Source organism: Hevea brasiliensis, chromosome 7 (assembly GCF_030052815.1).
Source record: "Hevea brasiliensis isolate MT/VB/25A 57/8 chromosome 7, ASM3005281v1, whole genome shotgun sequence".
NCBI classification, from domain to species: Eukaryota; Viridiplantae; Streptophyta; class Magnoliopsida; order Malpighiales; family Euphorbiaceae; genus Hevea; species Hevea brasiliensis.
The window spans coordinates 88,762,834-88,789,980 of record NC_079499.1 but is presented as its reverse complement, the minus strand read 5'-3'; the positions used below and the strand labels follow the sequence as shown (position 1 = coordinate 88,789,980).

The 27,147-nt window shown below is 33.8% G+C and overlaps 1 long non-coding RNA gene across 1 annotated transcript; it reads left to right on the top strand.

Moving 5' to 3' along the window:
* The first annotated feature begins 4,087 nt into the window (after positions 1-4,087).
* Positions 4,088-26,168, top strand: LOC110640092 (uncharacterized). The gene is made up of 3 exons (XR_002492012.2): positions 4,088-4,417; positions 4,501-4,600; positions 25,953-26,168. It is a non-coding gene; the product is annotated as an uncharacterized LOC110640092 (long non-coding RNA).
* Positions 26,169-27,147: the final 979 nt, after the last annotated feature.

The window sequence follows — 27,147 nt, the reverse complement described above, 5'->3', positions numbered from 1 at the left end:
TTGGAACTCCAGAGAAGAATCATTGAGGTTTCAATGGCATTAGAATGCCATGAAAATGCTTAGAAAATTTTTGGATCGGTACAGATGATTTTGGCTCAATAAGCCAAACGGAATGCATTTTGGTCATTTCATCTTCAGAGATGATTTTTGGCCAACTTGTCCAGTTAAATAAATAATTTATGTGACATAAAATGTGAATAAATATTGCTAAAAATTTAATTGAAAATGAGTAGAAAAGAAAAGAAAAGAAAAAGAAAGAAAATTGAAAATTATGACATCACATGGTGTCATTAGTGTGTCTCCACCCAATCACATTGTGACACCTCATTCTAAACCCAATTCAAGAAGTCAAATGGGCAGAAAATGAACCAAAATTTTCTGTCTTCCCTTAGCTCTATCCCGTTGAACCAAGTCCCCAAACCCCTCTCCACCATTAAAGCTCCCATAAGCTTTGAATCCCACTTCAATTCACCTCAAAACCTCACCCTCTCTTCACAAAAAATCTCCCTTACCACTAGAGCAAGACTTGGGCAGCAATTAGAAGAAGAGAAAGTGAAAGAAAGTGAGGGGTGAACAAGCTAGAAAATCAGCCAAGAAGTTAGTGCCATAGTCCTTGTTCTTAATTCCTTCTAAACTTGAATTTAAGCTAAGTTGAAAAATTGATAGAAATTGAACAAAAAATGCATGATTATATCACATGAAATTTTGGCAACCTTAGGGTACATTAGGGTTTCATTGATTAGATTGAAATATAGTTGTACATGGCTGCCATTGAACATGAATTTGATGTCTTAATTCATTGATTGCATGTATGGAGAATTAAAGTTGTTGGAGTTACGGTTTGGGACACCAAATTTGGGATATTGCTCATGTATTGGTGAAAGGAAGTTCTAATGGTCTATTAATGACCATTTGGTTATGTTTGATTAGGAAATGAAGTGATTTGTGACATGGGAATTGAGGTTAGATGTGCTGCCTTGAGTGACCTGCAGTGCTAGATGTGAGTCCAGCAAGTTTGGGCAGCTATAACTGGAGTTGTGTAAGTTCAATTGGTGTAAGGCTAATTGGACATGAAATTAGACACATAATGACACAACTTTGATGAAGGAACTTTGTCCAGAAAACGAACTTAAGATGTGCTAAAAATTGACCAAATCCGAGTAACACACATTCTGCCTGGGCAAAATGACCAAATGAACAGTGTTCATTCATTTGGTCATAACTCACTGTAGAAATGTCCAATTGACTTGAAATTTATATCAATGGAAAGCTTATACAACTTTTATGAGGAACACAAACTTAAATTTTGAACCTAACCAATTGAAATTTCTAGTCCAATTGAGGATACTAAATCTGGCAGAACCAAATTCTGTCCAGAATTTTTGGACAAGACCAATCCGGTTAGTTATGGTATTTAGGCCATAACTTGAGCTACAAAACTCCAAATAGAGTGATTCAAAAATGGAATTAAAGAAGACACATAAAAGAACAACTTTCATGAAGAAAGTTTTGTCAAAATTCTACTGTAACAATGACTAATGGAACAGTAAACTTAAGGCATGAAATCTAAAAATTTTGAATAACATAAAATAAGTTTTGAAATGATATTGGCAATCAGTACCAACAAATCTAGAACTCAAAATGTGATATAATTATGTATCTATAATTTGTAAACATATTATGTATGAAAAAGTTAACAAATTGAGTGAATAGTAATGTGTGAATAGTAATGTGTGAATAGTAACTCTAAAAACATAAGGAATAATAAAAGAAATTAAAAAAGCCATTATGATTGATAATATATAATATGATTAGTGAATTGTGATTTTTGAATTTGAATAACCCCAAAACATAGAAGAATGTTCTAAGTACAATGGTGCATGAGAACCATTGATGAGAATTGTGATCATATAAATTATTAAATGAATGTATAAATTATAGAATTTGTCATGAAATAATGAAGTAAAAAAACACAATATATTAACATTTAATGGTACTATGTGCCCATTTATTGCCTAGACAAGTGTGTCAGATTAGATAGATTGTCATGCCAATAGGGTATTGTTTTAGCAGTACTGCGAAAGGCTTTATGCTCGCACTCATGGCTTTTATGCCTAATTATATATTATCATGACTTTTTAGCCATAGTGACTGCATACGTGATTGACGTTCCGCGTCCCATGGTATGACGGCCCGAGGTGCCTCGGTGTCCAGTGCCAATGACCCGTTATCCAGTTTAGTCAGCCTATCATAGGTTACCTGGGCAGTATAAATTATTGAAATTATTTAATCATATTAGCAATTAAAAACATTAGAAAGTATTAAATAAAATGTGAAAAAGATATTAGCAATAGAAACATAATAAAAATACAATTTGCAGAATCGTAGAGAGACCTCAAATACAATACTCCTAGAATAAAATGTATATTGAATATTATTACTGTAAGGCTATAAACTCAGTACTTCCAAAGAGGAATGAATTAGCATATAAAATAGTTAATACTAGAAATGTCATTTTAAATCAAATTGATGCTTGAATATTTAGAATGATTGATTCTTTCTTTATTTATATACATTATTTCTTGTTATATTATTGCACCACTAAATAGAAATGCTTAGCGCGATGGATTTATTTCCTTCGCGCAGGTACTGAAGGCAAAACCCAGTGGATCTTAGACTGGGATTTTGAAGTCCAGATCTGCAGAAGTGTCAGAACGGTTCAATGTTGTCACCTCCTCAGTAATACATGTAGATAGGGCCCATATAAGTCATTTTATGTATTTTGTATATTATAAATATTTTGTATGTTATAATGTAAACTAAGAATTGTAAACTAAGAATTTATAAGTAATATTTATGTGATATAAATTAATAAATTAATTAGTTCATATGTAATTAATTTATATATCATGTAAATTATAAATTTATTTAATTAGTTTGCAAATTATATAAATTGATGGAAATATGAGAATTTTGATATGTGAATGGTGTATGAAGGAAAGTGGATGGAAATAAATATGAGAATTGAAATACATGGATGATATTGAAATATGAGATGATTGTGAGATTTTATTTTGAAAATATTATTGAATTTCAAATAGGTGAATAGTAAAATACACTAAATGGTAATAGAAACAGGGAAAACTCCGCTGGTTTCTCCATAGAAAGATAATTGATATTAAAATATAACGAGAACAAAATTTTTAAAGGAATAAAGTAAGATAAAATAGGGTGCTCCAGCACCGAGTGTGACATGTCTTGCTTGGCTACACTGTAGTCGGGTAAGGGGTGTCACACACCCTTTTCCCTCTCATTCTCTCTTTATTTTCAACAGTTAATAAAAATAATACAAGCTCATTACACTAAAAAGTTAATTAGTTTCCTTAAATTTCTAGGTAATCAAAGAAAATTACTTCCCAGTAGAAAAAACACAGAATGATGTCCAAGGGATTGAAAATTTTAAATAAATAAATAAATAAATAAATATATATATATATATATATATATATATATATATATAAATTCATATTTAGTATCCGTATTGTAAAATTTTTATTTTTATTTAAGAATATATTTTTTAAAATAATGCAATTTTTTAAAATATATGAACCAATTTATTAATTTTATTAAAATATAGAGATTAAACAATAGTATTTTTTAAGATACATGAATTAATTAATTAATTTCTTTAAAATAGAGATATTAAATAATAATTTAAATAGTATGAATAATGAAAAATTAAAAAAAAATTAACAAAAATAAAATATAAAAATCAAATAATATATTTTTTAAAATATAAAAATTAAAAAATTAATTTCTTGAAAATATATATATTAAATAATAATTTTCCTAACAGACCCATTTTCTCCAGTTTTATGCTTGTAAAGTGTAAACCTGTATATCCTTTTAAAATCACTCAATTAATAAGAAAAGGGGCCCACCATCTTTACTTTTAATGTATTAACAATAATAATTTATTCACTTTACACCCTATTTGGAAAGGAGGAAAAGGAGGGGAAAGAAAATAAGCAAGGAAAAATAATTTTGATAAGACCTTCTCCCCTGTTTGGATAAAGGTGAGAAAATAATTGAGGGAAGGAAATTTTGGTTTATTTTCCTTTGTGTATTGTCTTTCCAAATTAGAGAGAAAATAAGAGTGCACAGAGGACAGTGGGATGCTTATATGTAAAATTACATAACTGTCCTCCTATTTCTATTTCCCCTTTTTCTGTCTGACGATGGCAAATGAAACCCTCTAGCAAACATTCATTCTCATCTACCTCTAAAAAACGATTCAAGGAGTCCATGCATTTATAGCTCAGGTCAAGGATGCAGATGGAAACATATGCCCTAACATCCGTATAGCTGACTGTGGTCATAAAATTGCCCTTGTTGGTGTTGATAATCCTCGAATCTGGTACTTTCCGCACATTTTCTTGTTAGTTGTTATTTTACCCAAATGAAAATGAGGACAATTTACAAGATCTATTTTTCCCTTAGGTTTAATTATCTGAGAATACCCAGGGAGAATCTGTTGAATTCAGTTGCTAATGTTTCATTAGATGGAAAATATCTGAGTGCAATAAAAGACTCGAATCAGGTATTTTTTCTCAAGATAGATTACATTTATCATCATCCTTATCCTCATCATCATCATCTTCTTCTTCTATTAATTTGTGGTCTCTTTTTAATTGTTGGGCAAACAAGCAAGTTAATGTTCTTTTTTCCCTAGAGATTTCTAGCTTTCTTAGCTCCTTTGACATTTGGTTGTGTAACTATTGCTGTTGATGCGATTTACTCATCAAAGGTATTGAATTGAAACAATTTTCCCATCTCTATTTTAGATATTAATGTTGCATTTGTGTGAGCACATGTTTTGGAGGTCCCAAATTAAAAACAAAGGGCATAAAAACCTTCTTGCAGTGCAAGAGGAAGGCTCTGGACAGCCTTCAAAGCCCACTATGTAGGAAGCCTCATGCATCTACACACTGTATTCTTTGTGTGTAGTAAAATTTAGTCCCTTAAATTTAGTAAAATTTATAATTTAATTTTTATATTTTTAAAATCAATAATTTAGTTCTTAAAATTTTACAAAACTTAATTTTTATCTACTTAATTATTAATTATAATAAAAATAATCAAAATACCCTTAATTCAATATATTTTCAAATTGAACAATTTAAACGTCATCCATATATCATTGCTTTTGAGCTACCTATTGTTTTAAATAAGATAATTAGAAATTTTTACGAATTGAAACACTGGATATATAATTATGGAGTATGGATTTATTTAATAATTTTTTGGATTCTCTAATACATGCATAAACACAACTTGAACATTTGGGAACTCCTTTGTGTGCTGTGTTAATAGTGCATCACATTATATCCATGCTTCATAACCCAATGTTAACTCCCAAAATTTGTTTTTTTTTTATTAATTTAGTATTCATTTCTTCTCCTATTATATAAGTTTAGCAAACTGCGATAAGGTACTCATTAACTAGGTAGGCCTTTTCTATCTGTAACATCCCGCACCCAGTTGAGAGTGATCCTCTAGGAGGACATGGCTCGCTGGTGAGGGGACAGGAATGAACCGAGTCCCACATCGGAAAGAGAGAGGAAAGTGATAGGCTATATAAGTAGCAAACCTTCTAACCTGGATAGCGCATTTTTGGGCCTCAAAGAAGGAATCCAAGGGACAAAGCCGTGAGGTCTAGTGGACCAAAGCGGATAATACTATCTATGGGCCAGGAAGGGGTGTTACATATGGTACTAGAGCTGACCTCCCTCAGTACGATGTGGTTCAGGGATGAACTAGGCAGAAGCTGGTGGGCCTGCAACATCCTGCACCCAGCTGAGAGCGATCCTTCGGTAGGACATGGCTTGCTGGCAAGGGGGCAGGAATGAATTTAGTCCCATATCAGAAAGAGAGCAGAAAGTGATGAGCTATATAAGTGGCAAGCCTTCTAACCTGGATAGCGTGTTTTTGGGCCTTAAAGAAGGGGTTCAAGGGACAAAGCCGTGAGGTCCAGTGGGCCAAAGCGGACAATACTATCCATGGGCTAGGAAGGGGTGTTACACTATCACACCTAATAGACCTGAAGTTCTATTGCTTGATTACCCAAATCAATAATGATGACTCTTGCCTCTTCTTACAAAGATGTAAGTTTCTAATTAATTGCTAATGTTTTAAATTTTTAATGCATTGAATTTTGAAACCCTTTTAGAATATCAATTTCTTGGTTACACTTTTTGTAACACCCCTCACCTGTCTGCAGTGTAGCCGAGCAAGGCATGTCACACTCGGTGCCGGAGCGCCTTAACTTATCTTATTACATTTCCTAGTAATCACAGTTAATTTTTATGAATTTAAGTCTAATTAATCAATCAGAGAAACTGACGGAGTTTTCCCTAATTTATTCACAATTTGACGGTTTCCTACCTGTTTAAATCTTAATATTATTCTCAATAATGCAAATTTTTCACAATTTCAATGCTTCATCTCAATATCTCAAACTCACTAATTCATTCACTCCATACATAAATAAAATTACACTCAATTTCATAAATAAAATATTCAAATTTCATTAGTTTACATAATTTGCAAATAATTACATGAGTTCATAATTTACATAACAAAATTAATGTCTAACTACAAAATACAAAATTACTAATAAAGCCTAGCGGTCCTACCAAAATGCACAGCAGAGGATGGTGACACTAGACTCATGTGCAGATCTGGACTCTAAAAAATAATCCTAGTCTATGGTCTATTGGGCTCTCTTTCCTGGTCTCCAGTACCTACGCATGGCAAAAAGCGACGCGCTAAGCATAAAGCTTAGTGATGCAAATATAATATAAAAATAAACTAAACAATTGAAAATAAAGAAATTATATTATTATGTCATACCGAAAGTATTTTTGATAATTATTTAGATTATATTTAATTTATTGGTTTCTACATTTTATTATTTATTAGTAAAATTTTAAGATTTATTTTAGTTGCCTAAGTAACCTATACCAGTTGATTGGACTAGATAAACGGGTAAACTGACACTGGGTACCAAGTACCTCGAGCTGTCACACCATCGGTCATATAGTGTCTGCCAAGTGTGCAACAAAATGGCTAACAAGCCATAATATCAATCAGGCATAAAGCCGTGTATGTTAAAGAATAATAATATGGCCAAAAGCCATAAATCATGAAATGGCACAGAGCCATAAGCATTGCTGCATTCAGAACTCTATTGGCATGCCAACCTATCCAAACTAATCATAACTAGGCATACATGGACATATTTGCATCTTAGGTATTTGTTCTTTGCATTTTGTATCATAGTGGTTACTATTTACATTACTATTCACACTAATTTTTTATTATTCCCTAAATAATAGGAACACAATTTCCAAATTCATCCTAAAAGCACATTATGGTTTATAAAGTTGTTGGCATTAATTGCCAACCACAATTTAAGTCTTCCTAGAAGCATTTCAAAATTTTCAATTTTTGCAACCTAAGTTTTCTATTCCATTGGACCAATTTACAGTGAGATTTTGGCTAACTTTTCTTCATCAAAGTTGTTCCTTAATGTCTCTGCTTTAATTTTATTTTTGAATCACTCCATTTGGAGTTTTGTAGCTCAAGTTATGGCATTTTTACCATAACTGGCTGGATTGGTCAATGTCTAGAATTTTTTGGGCAGTTTTGGTTTTGGCAGTTTTGATGGGCTAAATTTGGTTAGCAATTTGATTAGGTTATGGTCAAAATTTGGGTTTTTGTTCTGCATGAAAGTTGTTCTACTATGTCTAAGCTTTCCATGGGTTCAAGAATCAGGTCATTTAGACCTCTCTACACAAAGTTATGCCCATTTGAACAATCACTATTCATATGATCATTTTTTCCACGTACAGATTTTGGTTACCCAGATTTAAGCCAATTTTAGGTCACTATGTGTTAGTTTTCTAGGTAGAGTCTCCCCACGAAAAATGTGGAATTATGTCCGTAGTTTTACCTCCAATTAGCCTTACACCAATTGAAGCTACATAATTCTACTTATGGCTGCTCAAACCTACTAGACTCAAAGTCTAGAATTTCTAGCATGAAGGCAACTCATCCAATTCACAATTCAATTCCACAACCAATTCCATTTTAAGGTCAAACCACATCAAATGGTCACTAATTGACCTTAATAGCACTAATTCATTAACAATTTGACAAAACCCTAATTTTGGTTCAAAACCCTAATTCCCAATGTCTCAATATCCTACCACATATGGAAATTAAAGCTCTACTCCATATGTACTCATCAAAGATCATCACTAAGCAATTTTAATTCCATTAAAATCATCAAAACACTCCCCTACTCATGGTTGCCAAAATTCATGTGTGCTTCTACATGTCTATTTTATTTCATTTTCAACAATTTCTAACTTAAATCAAGATACTAATAAAGAATAAAGAAAGAAGGGAGTGAGAATTGGCACTAACCTTGAATTGACCAATCTTTGGCTTGTTAAAACTTCAATTTCTCTTCAAATTTTTTGCTGCCTAAGGCTTCCTCAAGGTGTAGGATGAATTTTTAGTGAAGACAATTATAAGTTTTGGGGTGAGAATAGGAAAAAATTTAAGCTCACAAGATCAAAAATGGTAGAGGTCTTTCAAATGGGGTTTCAGCCAAGCATGGAAAGAGGTAGAAGATGATGTTAATTTTGGTTTATTTATTTCCTTTTTATCTTTTATACTTAGGCTTGTCTAATTTTGATTGGCAAAACATTTTTAATTGCATCACTTTTACATTATGCTTATGTAATAATTGGAATTAAATTTCATTTATTTTTATTTTTCTTTCTTCTTTCTTTTACTCATTTCTAATTAAATTTTCATCAATGTTTATTCATATTTTATGAAATAAATCTCACTTACTTAAATGGATAAGTTGGTTAAAAATCATCTCTGAGGGTGAAATGACCAAAATACCCTTCTTACTGCTCACCGAGTTAAAATTGTCTATATCGATTGACATGGGTTTTCTTACATTTTCTTGGCATTTTATTTCCATCTAAACCTCAATAATCCTTTACTTAAGTCCCAAATAATTATTTCACAGGGTTCCCCATGGGTCTAGGGTTAGCAACTGTCTTCACAGTCGCTTCCCGTTAGGGTTACCCATCGCCAGAGTTTCAGCTCATTTAACCTATTTGCATTTCACTTCTTTAATTTATCCTTAATTTTTTTAGTCATGATTTTGGTTATTTATAACTCCGCACTCTATTTTAAATATAGTTTCAGACATTCTGGCTGTCCGGATAGACATTATTCACTGGAACAGTAAAATGTACGGACTACCTAAAGTGAGGGCGTTACAGCTCTTCCCCTCTAATTAAAATTTCGTCCTCAAAATTTACCTGATGTAAACAGCTGAGGGAATTGTTGCCTCATTGTCTCTTCACTTTCCCAGGTTGCCTCTTTGGTATTATGGTACCTCCAAAGCACTTTCACTAGTGGAATCTGCTTATTTCTCAATTCTTTCACTTCCTGAGTCAGGATCCATATTGGTTCCTCTTCATTTGTTAAATCTGGTTGTATTTCAATTTCTTCCATTGATATGACATGTGAAGGGTCTGATCGGTATCTTCTCAACATAGACACATGAAACACATTATGGATCTTGTCCAGCTTTGGGGGTAAAGCTAGCCTGTAGGCTACTGGGCCGACACGTTCAATGACTTCATATGGGCCAATGACCCTAGGGCTTAACTTACCCTTTCTCCAAAACCTCAATACCTTCTTCCATGGTGATACTTTGAGAAATACCTTGTCGTCAACTTCATATTCTATATCTTTTCTCTTCAAGTCAGCATAGGACTTATGTCTGTCTGAGGTAACTTTCAAATTGGCTTTAATCAATTTCACCTTCTCCTCAGTCTATTTCACTAGGTCTGGCCCCACAAGCTTGTCCTCACCAAGTTCTATCTAACACAGCAGTGTTCTACACTTCCTCCCATATAAGGCTTCATAAGGAGCCATTTGAATACTAACTTGGTAGTTATTGTTGTAAGCAAATTCTGCAAATGGGAGGTATCTGTCCCAACTTCCCTCAAACTCTATGACACAACTCCTCAGCATATCCTCAAGCACCTATCACATATTTAATATTTATAATAATTCAATAAGTTTTAAGGTTTACCTGAATCACCCATTCTGACTGTCCATTCATTTGAGGATGAAAAGCCGTACTATAATAGAGTTGTGTACCCAAGGCTTCTTGCAACTTCTTCCAAAATCTAGATGTGAATCTCGGGTTTCTATCAGATATAATGGAAATTGAAATTCTATGTAGTCTAACTATCTCACTGATATACAACTCTGCTAGGTTCTCCAGTAAATAGTCAGTTCTGACTAGCAGAAAATATGCTGATTTTGTTAATCTATCTACTATCACCCATACTGCATCATGTTTCTTCTGGGTGAGAGGTAGACCACTAACAAAATCTATGGTGACCCAATTCCATTTCCATTTAGGTATGTTTATAAGCTGTAACAAACCTTATGGAACTTGGTGCTTTGCTTTGACTTGCTGACATGTCAAGCATCTTGTCACATAGTCAGCTATATCCTTCTTTATACTAGGCCACCAGTAATGAGGCTTTAAGTCATGGTACATTTTAGTACTTCCTGGGTGCATAACATAAACACTGTTGTGTGCCTTTTCCAAAATATTCTTCTTCAATGTTTCATCATCTGGTACACACATTCTTCCCTTGTAGTACAAACTCTCATCTTCTTTCAGCTTATATTTAATTCTCCCCTCTTTGATTCTGCCCATGATGTTCACCAATTTCTCATCTTGTTTCTGTGCCTCCTATATCTGTTGTAGCAGGTTTGGCTTTACTTGCAACTCTGCCAAAATAGCTGCATCTTGAGCTAAGGACAAACAGGCATTCAATGATCTCAAAGCTGCAATAGACTTCTTACTCAAAGCATCAACAACTACATTTACCTTCCCAGGATGATAATCTATCACACAATTATAATCCTTCAGGATCTCAATCCATCGCTTCTGTCTAAGGTTAAGCTCCTTCTGGGTTGGCAAGTATTTCAAATTTTTGTGGTCTGTGTATATGTAGCATTTTTCACCATACAAGTAATGCCTCCATATCTTCAATGCAAAGATAATTACTGTTAACTCCAGATCATGAGTAGGGTAGTTCTTGTCATGTGGCCTTAGTTGTTTGGAAGCATAGGCGATCACTTTTCCTTCTTGCATCAGAACACACCTTAGCCCATTATGAGAAGCATCACTGTAGACCACAAAATTCTTCCTAGATACTAGCTATGTTAACACTGGTGCCTTTGTCAATATAGCCTTCAACTTCTTAAAACTAGCTTGACTCCTGTCATTCTAGTCAAATTTTACATTCTTATGCAGTAAATTAGTCAGTGGAGCAGCTATCAGAGAAAATCCCTTCACAAACCTTTTATAATACCCAGCTAGCCCTAAGAAACTTCTAAATTCAGTTGCATTCCTGGGAGGCTTCCATTCCATTATAGCTTTAATCTTTTTGGGATCTACTCTAATCCCATCAGCTGATACTATGTTTCCAAAGAAAGCAATCTCATTCAGGCAGAATTCACACTTGGACAGCTTAGCATATAGTTTCTTTTCTCTGAGGATCTGTAGAACAATCCTCAAATGTTCATCATATTCTTCTCTGTTCTTATAATACACCAGAATGTCATCAATAAAGAGCACTATAAATTGATCTAATTATGGATGAAGGATACGGTTCATAAGGTCCATGAAAGCTGCTGGTGCATTTGTCAAACCAAACGGCATCACCAGAAATTCATAATGCCCATACCGGGTTCTGAATGCAGTCTTAGGCACATATGCATCCTTTACCCTCAGCTGATGATACCCTAACTTGAGATCAATCTTAGAAAATATACCTGCTCCCTTCAATTGATCAAACATATCATTAATTTTGGGTAATGGGTACTTATTCTTCACAGTTACTTTATTTAACTGTCGGTAATCTATATACAGTCTCAAGGTCCCATCCTTCTTCTTCACAAATAGCACTGGAGCTCCCCATGAGACATTGGGGTGTATAAACCCCTTATCTAGTAACTGGATTTTCAACTCTTTAATTTAGTAGGTGCCATCCTATAAGGAGCAATTGAGATCGGCGCTGTACTCAGCATTACCTTTATGGCAAATTCTACTTCCCTTTCTGGTGGCAAACTAGGCAACTCTTCAAGAAAGACATCAGGGTAAACGCATACAGTGGGGATGTCACGGAGACTAAACCCAGCCTTTCTGTTATCAACAACATGTGCCAGATAGGCTTCACAATCCTTCCTGATCAGTCTCCTTACAGCAGTAGCTGAAATGACATTGGATAGGAAATCTGTCCTTTCACCCACAACTATAATCTCTTCATTCTTACGAGTTTTCAAAGTAATTCTCTTCAATTTATAATCAACTATTGCCTAATGATGTGATAGCCAATCCATCCCAAGGATGACATCAAACTTGTGGAAGGGTAATTCAATTAGGTCTGCCGAGAACTCATACCCCTGAATCCTCAATGGGCAACCTCTGTACATTTTATTTACCACTATATTGTGGCCTAGTGGGTTAGTGACTAGGATGTCTTAGTCACTTTCCTTTACTTGAATTCCCCTTTCTATGGGCAACTTAATACAAATGTAAGAATGAGTGGATCCTGGATCCACCAATGCATGCATAGGTATGTTATAGAGTAGAAACGTACCCATAATGACATCCAAAGCATCCTGCTCCTTTTGAGCTCTCATAGCATAGGCCCTGGCTAGTGCCCTTGCCTCTGGCCTCTCAATTGATTTTGATGTAGGCCTCTGTGAAGTACCAGCTACCTCAGATTTACCCGGTCTTCTATCCCTTTGAGCTGCAGGGGCAGGTCTATCTGCTTGTACTGGAGTAGCTATAATATTTCTCCATGGGCAATCTCTCACTTGATGCTCAGTAGACCCATACTAGAAACACCCCTCAGTCAATCGCCAACACTTACCTCTGTGCCACTTATGATAGTGTGGACACGCTGAAGAAACTGTTGGGGCTGGTCCCCTAAACATCGTCCCTAGAGAGTTGCCCACTGATGGTGTGGACTGACCTCTCCTAGGTGCAAATTGAGAATTGGGCCTTTGGGACTGGCCCTAACTCTGTGTCTGACTATGGCCCTGAGCCGGAGGACCTCTGAATTTCTTACTAGGTGTAGAGGAGGAACTAGTCTGACCTGAACCTCTCTTTTGCTGCCTATCTCTTCTGTTCTGTTCATTTATTCTGACCCTCTCAACCTTCAGTGCAGCCTCAACCAACTGTGCAAAATCTGTAATCCTCAGGGCTGTGATGAGTAGCTTAATATTGTCATTTAGCCCCTCTTCAAATCTTCTGCATCTCTCACCTTTAGTGGGGACTATTTCTCTTCCATATCTTCTCAATTTGACAAATTTCCATTCATACTCTGCTGTAGACAACTGCCTCTACCTCAAGCTGATAAATTCCCTCCTCCTTTCCTCCAGATACACATTACTGATGTTTTTCTTCCTGAACTCCACAAGGAAAAAATCCTAAGTTATCTAAATTGGTTGCACCTCCCTTGATACTTTGTCCCACCATTGATAAGCATCCTCCTGAAGTAGGGACACAACACCCTCTAAATTATGTTCCGGGGTGCAGTGAAGCTGATGAAGGACCCTTTCTGTCCTTTCTAACCAATGTTTGGCTATTGCAAGATCATCTTCTTTCTTACCCATAAAATCTATAGCCTCGTATTTTCTGAGTTTCTCCAAATGAAACTTTTGTGGTAGCTGCTGAGGTTGTGGAATAGCCCCAGTCATCTACCTAAAGAATTCTGTCATTTTTTGGAATAGTGCCTGCTGAGGCTGTGTAGGTACCTCTTGCACTGGTGGAGCAGGTTCTCCCTTGCTTCTAGCTTTAGCCATGGGTGGAGCATGACTCTCCACCTCTTCCTCAATGGCTCTCTGCGATGCCAAATCCATATCTTAACCAAAAATAACTAAAGACAAAAAGATATGCATTAGTGTCACCTCAACTCTTACAAATGCAATGCATGGTTTGCACTCTATCTAGGTCCAAAAATGTCTAAATGGTGCTTTGATACCACTAAATGTAACACCCCTCACCCGTCTACAATGTAACAGAGCAAGGCATGTCACACTCAGTGCTGGAGCACCTTAACTTATCTTATTACATTTCCTACTAATCACAGTTAATTTTTATTAATTTAAGTCAAATTAATCAATCAGAGAAACCGATGGAGTTTTCCCTAATTTATTCACAATTTGACAGTTTTCCACCTGTTTAAATCTTAATAATATTCTCAATAATGTAAATTTTTCAAAATTTCAATGCTTTATCTCAATATCTCAAACTCACTAATTCATTCATTCCATACATAAATAAAATCATACTCAATTTCAAAAATAAAATATTCAAATTTCATTAATTTATATAATTTGCAAATAATTATATGAGTTCATAATTTACATGACAAAATTAATGTCTAACTATAAAATATAAAATAAAAAAATTACATTATTATGCCATACCGGAAGTATTTTTTGATAATTATTTAGATTATATTTAATTTATTGGTTTCTACATTTTATTACTTATTTGTAAAATTTTAAGATTTATTTTAGTTGCCCAAGTAACCTATACTAGTTGACTGGACTGGATAAATGGGTAAACTGGCATTGGGTACCAAGTACCTCGGACCGTTACACTATCGATCACATAGTGTTTGCCAGGTGTGCAACTGAATGGCTAACAAGCCATAATATCAATCGGGCATAAAGCCATGTATGTCAAAGAATAATAATATGGCCAAAAACTATAAATCACGAAATGGCATAGAGCCATAAGCAGTACTATAGTCAGAACCCTATTGGCATGCTAACCTATCCAAACTAATCATAACTAGGCATACATGGGCATATTTGTATCTTAGGTATTTGTTCTTTACATTTTGTATCATAATGGTTACTATTCACACTAATTTTTTATTATTCCCTAAATAATAGGAACACAATTTCCAAATACATGCTAAAACCACATTTTGGTTTATAAAGTTGTTGGAATTAATTGTCAACCACAATTCAAGTCTTCCTAGAAGCATTTCAAAATTTTTAATTTTTGCAATCTAAGTTTACTATTCCATTGGACCAATTTACAGTGGGATTTTGACTAACTTTTCTCCATCAAAGGTGTTCCTTAATGTCTCTACTTTAATTCTCTTTTTGAATCACTCCATTTGGAGTTTTGTAGCTCAAGTTATGGCATTTTTACCATAACTGGCCGGATTAATCAATGTCCAGAATTTTCTGGGCAGTTTTGGTTCTGGCAGTTTTGATGAGCTAACATTTGGTTAGTAATTTTATGCCCATTTGAACAATCACTATTCATATGGTCGTTTTTTCCAGGTCTAGATTTTGGTTATCCAGATTCAAGCCAATTTTAGGTCACTTTGTGTTGGTTTTCTAGGCAGTGTCTCTTCATGAAAAAAATGTGGCATTATGTCCCTAGATTCATCTCTAATTAGCCTTACACCAATTGAAGCTACACAATTTTGCTTATGGCTGCCCAAAGCTACTGGACTCAAAGTCCAGAATTTCTAGCATAAAGGCAACTCATCCAATTCACAATTCAATTCCATAACCAATTCCATTTTAAGGTCAAACCACATCAAATGGTCACTAATTGACCCTAATAGCACTAATTTATTAACGATTTGACAAAACCCTAATTTTGATTTAAAACCCTAATTCCTAATGTCTCAATTTCCTACCACATATGGAAATTGAAGCTCTACTCCATATGTACTCATCAAAGATCATCACTAAGCAATTTTAATTCCATTAAAATCATCAAAACACTTCCCTACTCATGGCTGCCAAAATTCATGTGTGCTTCTACATGTCTATTTTATTTCATTTTCAACAATTTCTACCTTAAATCAAGATCCTAACAAAGAATAAAGAAAGAAGGGAGTGAGAATTGGCACTAACCTTGAATTGACCAATCTTTGGCTCGTTAAAACTTCAATTTCTCTTTAAATTTTTTGCTGCCTAAGGCTTCCTCAAGGTGTAGTATGAATTTTTAGTGAAGAAAATTATAAGTTTTGGGGTGAGAATAGGAAGAAATTTAAGCTCACAAGATCAAAAATGGTGGAGGTCTTTCAAATGGGGTTTCGGCCAAGCATGGAAGGAGGTAGAAGATGATGTTAATTTTGGTTTATTTATTTCATTTTTATCTTTTATACTTAGGCTTGTCTAATTTGATTGGATTAACATTTTTAATTGCATCACTTTTACATCATACTTATGTAATAAATTGGAATTAAATTTCATTTGTTTTTATTTTTCTTTCTTCTTTCTTTTACTTATCATTTGTTTTTATTTTTCTTTCTTCTTTCTTTTACTCATTTCTAATTAAATTTTCATCAATATTTATTCATATTTTATGACATAAATCTCACTTACTTAAATGGAAAAGTTGGTCAAAAATCATCTCTAAGGGTGAAATGACCAAAATGCCCTTCTTAGTGCTCACCGTGTTAAAATTATCTGTATCAATTGACATGGATTTTCTTGCATTTTCTTGGCATTTTATTGCCATATAAACCTCAATAATCCTTCACTTAAGTCCCAAATAATTATTTCACAGGGTTCTCCACGTATCTAGGGTTGGCAACTGTCTTCACAGTCGCTTCCCATTAGGGTTACTCATCGTCGGAGTTTCGGCTTATTTAACCTCTTTGCATTTCACTTCTTTGATTTCTCCTTAATCTTTCTTAGTCATGATTTAGGTTATTTATAACTCCTTACTCTACTTTAAATATAGTTTCAGATATTCTGGCTGTCCGGACAGACATTAGTCACCGGAATAGTAGAATATATGGACCACCTAAAGTGAGGGCGTTACACTTTCAATTATGTTGTCATAAACTTATCTATTATTTTTAAGTACTATTATTCAAATGTTTTGAAATTTGCATCAAAATCTTATTCCAAAGTAGTGTTCTCATATGCTATCAGTGTGATATGCAATACTTTTGTTTGTTTGGTAAGCTTGCTTTTTGTTATGGAGCTGGTATCATTTTATGTTGAGTGACGCTTTAGTGGTTTATAAGTTCAGTGCTTCTTATAAATAAGTTCACATCATTAGTTTCTACAATTGGGTTTCAAGCAATCAATCATTATCTTTGAAAGGATTGGATGTGTACTGCAGCTGTTAGCTTCTGGACACTGACTTATGGCAGTTTCTAATATCCACTGTACCATTTTAGCAATGGTTAAATTGTTGCCATGGTGCATTAAAAAGTTTTTTTTTTCTACTGCAAAGTAAGGTGTTAGATAGGATTATGAAACTCACATTGTAAAATGTTGTAGAATCTGAATAATAGCTTCCCTACTTATAAATATAATATATGTAGGGCGTAGGGCATTCACCGAAAGCGATGCACCATATCGGCGCCCGGGTGTGATGTTAAGTGAGCAAGGGTTCCCACATCATGGATGCGTGTGGATAAAGAAGTTAATCCATAGGACAGATAGTAGAACAAAGAATGGAACAGAACACAAGATAGACATAAAAAACAATAAAAGATATCATAGAAGGAGGCTAATTAGGAAGAAACAGGATAGGAGGAGGATCAGGGTCGGTACTTGGAATGTTGGATCACTTACAGGAAAATTAATGTAGCTTGTGGATACCTTGGAAAGGAGAAGAGTGAATATTGCTTGCATTCAGGAGACTAAATGGCTAGGAGAGAAAAGTAAGGAAGTGGGTAATTTAGGATATAAACTGTGGTTTACTAGAAAGGAGAGAAACAAGAACGGAGTGGGCATAATTATAGACAGGACATTGAAAAACGCTGTAATAGCTGTGAAAAGAGTAGGAGATAGAATTATACTAGTAAAGCTAGTACTAGAAGGAGAAACAATAAATGTAGTTAGTGTTTATGCCCCACAAATAGGACTAGATAGTGAGAATAAACAAAGGTTTTGGGAAGATATGAATGATTTAATACAAAGCATACCAAATAAAGAGAATATTTTCATTGGTGGAGATTTGAATGGACATGTAGAAAGTGATAGGCAAGGTTATGAGAATGTTCATGGAGGTTTTGGTTTTGGCAGTCTAAATGAGGAGGGAAAAAGCATCCTGAATTTTGCTATGGCATACGACCTAATACTAGCAAATACCTACTTTATAAAAAGATAGTCACATTTAGTGACTTTCAAAAGTGGGCAATAAAGAAGCCAAATCGACTTCCTCTTAACTAGGAAAACAAATAGAGCTCTATGCAAGGATTGCAAGGTCATTCCAGGAAGGGCTTTAACAAGTCAACATCGGTTAGTGGTCTTGGATGTCAAGTTTAGGAACAATTCAAGTAAGGTCAGAAGAAATAGTGTAGCTCGAACAAAGTGGTGGGACTTCAAAAGAGTAAAGCAAGTGAAGTTCAAAAATGAACTTCTCGAGTCCAAAGCATGGAAGCTGGATATGGAGGCCAATGATATGTGGATACAAATGGCATCAAAGATTAGAGAAGTAACTAGAAAAGTACTTGGAGAGTCTAAAGGACATGGACCACCCTCAAAAGAGAGATGGTGGTGGAATGAGGAAGTACAAAAGGCAGTGAAGAGAAAAAGGGAATGGTATAAGAAATTACCTAAATGTGATAATAATGAAGCATATGAACAGTACAAGATAGCAAAGAAAGAGGCAAAAAAGGCAATTAGTCAAGTAAGAGCACAGGCCTTTGAAAAGTTATATGAGAAACTTGGAACTAAAGAAGGAGAGAAAGATATTTATAGATTAGCAAGGAGGAGAGAAAGGAAATGTCGAGATCTCAATCAAGTTAGGCGCATTAAGAATAAAGAAGGAAAAGTTTTGGCGAAAGATGAGGACATTAAAGAAAGATGGGCAAATTATTTTAATGATCTCTTTAATAATAGTCAAAATGGTAATAACGTAAATATAGACTATAGAATAATAAAAAAGAATGTGAATTATACTTGAAGGATTAGATCTTTAAAAGTAAAGGAAGCACTTAAGAGAATGAAAGTAGGTAAAGCCTGTGAACCAGATGGAATACCAATTGAAGTGTGGAAGTGTTTGGGAGATATGGGAGTGGCTTGGTTAACTAAATTATTTAATAAGATTCTAAACTCAAAGAAAATGCCTGATGAATGGAGGAGTATTTTAGTACCTATTTTTAAAAATAAAGGAGACATATAGAGTTGCTCAAACTATAGAGGAATTAAACTCATAAGTCATACTATGAAGTTGTGGGAGAGAGTTGTGAAGCATCGACTACATCATGATACTTCTATCTCTCTCAATTAATTTGGCTTCATGCCCGGTCGTTCAACTATGGAAGCGATCTTTCTCATTAGAAGCTTGATGGAGAAATATAGAGATGTGAAGAAAGATCTACACATGGTTTTTATTGATTTGGAGAAGGCTTATGATAGTGTTGCAAAAGATGTCTTATGGAATGTGTTAGAACAAAAGAGGATGTCTTTTAGGTACATACTAGTGTTGAAAGATATGTATGAAGAAGCAACTACTATTGTGCGCACAGTGGGAGGGGACACAAGAGATTTTCTGATCTCAATTGGATTACACCAAGGATCAGCTATAAACCCTTACCTTTTTACATTAGTTTTTGATGAATTGACGAAACATATATAAGAGAGTATTCCTTGGTGCATGATGTTTGCGGATGATATTATTCTGATAGATGAGACGCGAGAAGGAGTTAATAGAAAACTAGAGCTTTAGAGAAGTACTCTAGAGTCAAAGGGCTTTAAGTTAAGTAGAACGAAGACAGAATACATGCATTGCAAGTTCAGTGAAGGCCAAACTGGTGATAGGGAAGGAGTTAGTTTGGATGGAGTGGTACTGTCCCAAAGTAATCACTTTAATATCTCGGCTTAGTCCTTTACGTAGATGGGGGATGTGAGGAGAATGTTAGTCATAGGATTAAAGCCGGATGGTTAAAGTGGAGACGTGCCACGGGAGTTTTATGTGATTGCAAGATTCCCAATAAGTTGAAAGGAAAATTTTACCATACAACCATACGACCGGCTATGTTATATGGTAGTGAGTGTTAGGCACTAAAGGAGTCATATGCATTTAAGATAAGAGTTGCAGAGATGAGAATGTTAAGGTGGATGAGTGGCCATGCTATACTAGATAAAGTCCGTAATGAGAGTATTAGAGAAAAGGTAAGAGTGGTACCAATTGAGAATAAGTTGAGAGAAGGGAGATTGAGGTGGTTTGGTCATTTGAAGCGTAGACATATGGAGGCTCCAGTTAGACAAGTAGAGCATATTAGGTTAGAGGATAGAAAGAAAAAATGGGTATACCTCAATTGACTTGGAGGAGAGTAGTACAACATGACCTAGAAACATCACGCATTTCTGAGGATTTAACCCAAAATCGTTTAGAGTGGAGAAAGCGAATCCATATAGCCGACCCCAAATTTTTGGGATAAAGGCTTAGTTGAGTTGAATATTAATTAAAAATCAATATTTTTTTTAAATAAGGTTTTGCCACTAATTTGGAACATGAATTATATTTAGTTCTGAAAAATAAAATGGGTTGTATAATTGAATAAATTAATTATTAGATATGTGGAATTGTTATGTTGATTAATGGGTTACATATACATTTTATTTTTAGCAAATTTTGATAAAAAAAAATGTGGTAATCTATTAAAATAATGACCAGACTCCTATAAAATTATTTTTAAACTAAGGCTTCATTTATTTTACAAAAAATATCTATGTATCAAACAAATGGGGCCTTAGTATACTTCATGCATACACCCTGAAGACGTCTTGACTCATTCCAATCTTTTACTATATACCAAAGAGGCTAATCCCAAATTTGTACGACAATCCAAAACTAAAATTCAGAGAAGGGATATCTAAGGCAAGAAAATTCGCCCTTAAAGTTCTTAAACCTTATGAAGAATTACGTTGAGAATATTTATTTTTGTGATATTTTGTTATGTATTTTGAAATCTAATTGATATATAATTAATTTTTTTTATTCATTTGATTCTGAATGATAAAATATTAATTTTCTTTTAATGTAATTTTTTTTTGCTTTTGAATGGGATTTATATTTAAATTTTTTTATAAAAAAATCTCAAGCTTTTTTAGTTGATTTTTAGATATTGTGTAGAATAATTAATTAATTATTTTTTTTTAGTTGATATATTCCTATTCTCATGATGATAGTATGCACACTAAATTCATTGTGGAGCTGAGATGAGTTAAAGGGAAGTTAGTTGAATAATTAGTTGTAACAGAAAATGAGAGAAAAATTATATAAAGAAAGTATATATGAGATACATTGTCTTGTTACATTCATTGAATAATATAACAAAATTTTCATTTTCCTTCTATATCAACTTACTCTTTTTGTTTTTCTTCTACTTCTCTTCTATCTCTTGTATTCTTCTTCTTTTTCTTTTTCTTTTTCTTTTTTTTCTTCCCTTAATTTCATGATAGGTTGTTGAGTGTGGGTTCCTCAACCATGGGGTTCTTCCTCTGTGTTCAAATTCTTATAGAGAGAAATCCAAAGCTTATAGCTTTTAAATTTTGAGGGAGAGCTTTTTTGTGAGCTTTTAGAACCTTTTTTTCCTAAAAATGGTAGTGGCAAAAATAGTAAGGAAATTATTGTGGATATTTTAGGAAACATTTTGGGTAGATCTCATTTGTAAAGACTTTCTTTGTGCCTACTACTTTTAACAGTGAAAGTATTAATAGGTGTTTGGCCCGTGGATGTAGCCTAAATTTAAGTTAACCACATTAAGATTTGTGTGCCATTTATTAATTATTATAGTAATATTTAATTTCCACTACTTAAATTATGGTGTTTCCCTAACAAGTAGTATCAAAGCTACTGGTTCTTGTAGTACTACAGAATTAGAGGCAAAGACAAATAAGATAATCAATTTAAATGGCACAAACTACCACATATGGAGAAACACGATGAAGGATCTCTTGTTTGTGATGAAATTGCATTTATCAATGTTTACCCTAAAGACAAAACAATGATAAATGAGCATTTAAGCATGAGCGAGTGTGTGGCTTCATCCAACACTATCGAAGATAGTGTGTACATTTAAATTTGCAATAAGACTCATGTTTGGATGCTATGGAACAAACTTGAGAAGTTGTATGCTTGAAACACTAGAAACAACAAATTATTTTATTTCACAAAATTTATGCAAGTGAAATATTATGAAGGTACTTTTGTAGCAAATCACTTGAATGAAAAGTAACGGATCATGAATCAATTGTCAAGAATGGTTATAAAGTTTGACAATGAAGTGCTCACTCTTATGGTGCTTGCTTCTTTACTAAAGTTTTGGGAGACTTTGAAGGTATCTGCAATACCCTTCTTGGAAGCTTCTCAGAATATCCGTCTAAAGACGGAATATTTAACATATTTCTGACTACTAAAGATTAATAAGTAAATAATAAATGAAAAAAAAATAGATTTTCATCTTTTTATAATATTATGATGTTTTTGGATTAAGTAATGTTTTAGTTTAAATTACAGGTTAAATTAAAACTTGTATTATAGTTGTTGTTATTTTATTTAAACCCAACTATTATAATATTTTAGAAACATATATATATTTTAGGCTGCACATGAATCAGTTTGGGAAGGTTCACTGTATTTTGCCAAACCAAAACTGACGTCAGTTTTGACAATATTTAATTTGAAACCAACAAATTCATTATAAAAGCACATATGTTCAGTTTTGACATTATGCGGGTTGGGTTAGGTTTTCACGCTTTCTACTTCTTTTAATAATTTTTAGGCTTTTATAATTCAACTCTTATTGAACCTTAGCATATAAATATTATCATACACTTATTAAAAAAAAAAAATAATTCAAAATGTATTATTCAGTAAATAAGAACAAAAAATGAAATAAGGTTATTCACACTCACACTAGGGGTGTGCAAACGGTCGGTTCGGTTCCGAACTGAACCGAACCGATAAAACCGAAAATCGAAAATCGAAAATTTTAAAAACCGAATCGAACCGATTAATAATAGAAAATCGAATCGAATCGAACCGATAAATTTCGGTTCGATTCGGTTTTAAACCGATCAAACCGAAATTTATAAAATTTCATATTTTTAACATTAAATCTAAATAATAAAAACATAAAAAAAAAAAAAAAAAAATTAGAAATCAAAACTAAAAAATCTTTAGGTTCGGTTCGGTTTTCTTTGATTTCGGTTCGGTTCGATTCAATTTGATTCGATTTTTTTTATTTCCTATATATATATTAATAATTTCGGTTTGGTTCGGTTTTTTTGTTTTTTTTATGAAAATAACCGAACCAAACCGATTAACCAAAATTATCAAAATTATAAATCGAACCGAACCGATTAAATTTTAAAACCGAACCGATTGAACCGAATTAATCGGTTCGGTTCGGTTTTTCGGTTTAAACCGAAAACTGCACACCCCTAACTCACACACACACACACATTTGGTTTGGGTTAAACTTTTACCCTGTTAACTCATAACCTAAATCGAAAATTCAATTTATAATTATTTTCAATCCATAACTAATATTTAAATGTATAAAACTATTAATTTCAATTTAGATTCATTCGAGTTGATTGGGTTTATCGATTTAGTAGTTTCATTGTACACCCTTACTTTTCCCTCTCCTTAACACAAAAGCTACAAAGAAGAACCCCCCAACCCTGCTGCCTTCCTTCTTTGGCCATAAGCCTAGACCAAAGGCGAGCTACCTGCGAACCAGTGACATCAAGCAAGCTTCGGCAATGTCAAGCAGCTGTTTAGCAGCTTGAAAATGGGAGGAATGACCTTGGAAGGGGGAGAAAGATGTTGTTGCATTCTCACCATCAGATTCCCATCAACTAGCCACAACATGGTCAAATACTTGGCCCAACTAACTCATTAGAGGATGGTAAGCCTGGAGTGATGGTTATCATTATCCTTACTAAAAACACGCTTTTCAAAGAAGAAAAGAGAAAATTTGAGCAATAACTTTTTTGATAAGATGACGGACAATTCGACCGTTGGATCTACGACCTGAGCCCAACAATGAACTCAGCGCATCTTCGAGATGGAACCAATCCGGCTCTAATCAGACACAGTTTGGAAAAGCGATCATCGAATGGTCCAGGTTGTGCAGCTAGATTTTTGAAACTTTTCAATCCTTATTTATTAAATATAAATATATGATAATTATTAATACCATTTGGGCTTCATTGAGATACAATTGAGTTGACGATACCCTTTCGACACTTGAACTAACTTTTCGACCCAATTTGGACACCAGGTGGGTTAACCTGAACACGGTTGTGTTAACAGTCAATCCTAGGGTTGTTAGATATTTTGGACATATTCTAGGTAGCAAAATCGGAATTAGTAAGCCCAATCTCAGCTTGGGCAGTTTTACTAAAGTTAAGGTTCTCTAATTAATTTATAAAATTCCTAGCAAAAAATAATTATGTAAAATGATTTGTAATAACATGAGAACATTGCAAAGGACTTCCATGAATATTTTTATAATTTTCTAAAGAAAGAACAAGGATAATTAGACAATAGAGTAGTTAGGAACCCTAAGTAGAGAATTAAGCTACTAGACTTAGATTAGGATTGCTTTTGGCTGGGCATTATATTGTTGTTGCGAGCTTGAGAACCTATGTTTGAGTTTACTTTGCAGGAAAGGTAGGTCTAGTTATAGCGAAGATTACTGGATTTTTGATAGGATAATTAAGTTAATTAATTATCAATGACTAATAACATGTTAGTATTTCAACATAGGTCAATGCAACCAATAGTATTAGCAGCCTTAGCAAATCCAATAATAGTAAAGGGTTAACCAATCTGTGAGTAGAACCTACTTAAAATGTTTTTAATTGAATTATTAAATTGCTTTGACATATTCCATGCACATCTATACATCAAGGTAGTTATGTAATGTATCTTAATTATAATTGCATAGTTAATTGTATAGGTTAGCAATGCATATCATGAACATGATGCATAATTAGTTGTAGTTTCCATTGGGAAAGGAAAGTAAAGTAAAGCAAAGAATTTGACATGCATACATTATAAGGTCACTATGTTTATGCTATGGTATGCCTGGACAAGGCAATTCTATGTCTCTGGCTCTAGGGAATCTGGGTAAGGAAATTATGTGTTTTCAGCCCTATTGTTTGATATGATATGGTAAGAGGAAGTCTTGAGGAGCACTTATAATGGGTTGGGCATCTTGGACATATGAGGATGACTATGAAATGGTAGGGAAGCCATAGGTGACATGAATTACCTTGATGTGTTTGTGCTATGAATCATATGTTACTGCTGCATATTCACATGCTTGCACTTAAATGCTTTATTAAATGTTTTATTTTTCTTAAGTAGGCTTTTACTTATTGAGCCCCCAGTTCACCCCCTTTCTTTGTGTTCCCTTCAGGGATAGGTATAAAAGTTATAGTCAGCGAATTTTGCTAGATGATTCCCAAAGGATATTGCCTCGATTTTGCTTAAAGATATATGTACATTTTGTAGAACTCCTTTTTGGGATGACATGTAATTTTGTTATTTTGCTACTGTGTTTTGCAATTTTGTTATTTTGCTACTGTGTTTTGCACTTAGTGTTTTGTAATAGAAAAGAATTTTAATTATATTTTATGTTTAATAGGTGACATGAATTACCTTGATGTGTTTGTGCTATGAATCATATGTTACTGCTGCATATTCATATGCTTCACTTAAATTCTTTATTAAATGTTTTATTTTTCTTAAGTAGGCTTTTACTTATTGAGCCCACAGTTCACCCATTTCTTTGTGTTCCCTTTAGGGACAGGTACAGAAGTTATAGTCAGCGAATTTTGCTAGTTGATTCCCAGATGATATTGCCTCAATTTTGCTTAAAGATATATGTGCATTTTGTAGAACTTCTTTTTGAGATGACATGTAATTTTGTTATTTTGCTACTGTGTTTTGCACTTGGTGTTTTGTAATAGAAAAGAATTTTAATTATATTTTATATTTAATAAAGTATTTATATGTGCAATATTGGGCCTTAAATGAGAATTATGAGATTTTAGTGTAAGTTAGGCTTATTACGGGTTTAAGGAGCCTTATATTGACCTAAGTTCTAGTATCAGTAATGGCCCCGGATTAAGGTCCCTACAGTATCACTTACAAATTCTGCACTAAATGGTGCAATAAGTATGGAATGCATCAATAGCAGTGTTCTAAATAAAGAGATGAGATAGAGATCACAAAATTCAACCTCTTCATCACAATTAGACATTTTAATTATAAATTCTGGAGGAAGGAGCTAGTTAAGGAGTTCGAAGCCTAAAAATAATACTAGAGTAAAGTCAAAAAAATATGTAATGTTGAATGCCATCATTGCAAGAAAAATGGACACATTAAAAAGTTTTGCTGAAAGTTCAAGAAATATTGATCAAGAAATGAACAAAGGCAAGGAAGTGAGAAAAGATGATAGTAGTGATGATGAATGATCAAATGTTGTCATTAAGTTTGGTGTTGTGTATGATGATGATATAGTCAATTTGATGACCTATGAAACCAATTGGGTGATTGACAATGGTGCAAACATCCACACCACACATCTTGAAAAGAGTTATTCTTGTCTTACACACCAGGAGATTTTAGTGTCGCTAAAAGTGGAAATGATAATTTGTAAAAGTTTATTGGCAAAGGAAATGTTTGCTTGATATGGGGAATGACATAAGGCTAGTCTTAAAATATGTTAGGCATATTCCAGATTGGGGACTAAATTTGATATCTAGAGGCAAACTCAATGATGAAGGTTTCTGCAACACTTCATAAATGGATAATGAAAACTAATTAAAGATTCCTTGGTAGTGGCTAAAGGCATAAAGCACTCAAAGCTTTATGTGATGCTGGCAAAGCTCTCCAATTATGTTGTGAGTATAATGGAGAATGATAACACAATTGGTTTTGGCGCAAACAACTCAGGCTTGTGAGTGAGAAAGGGATGACATAATTACTAAAGATGA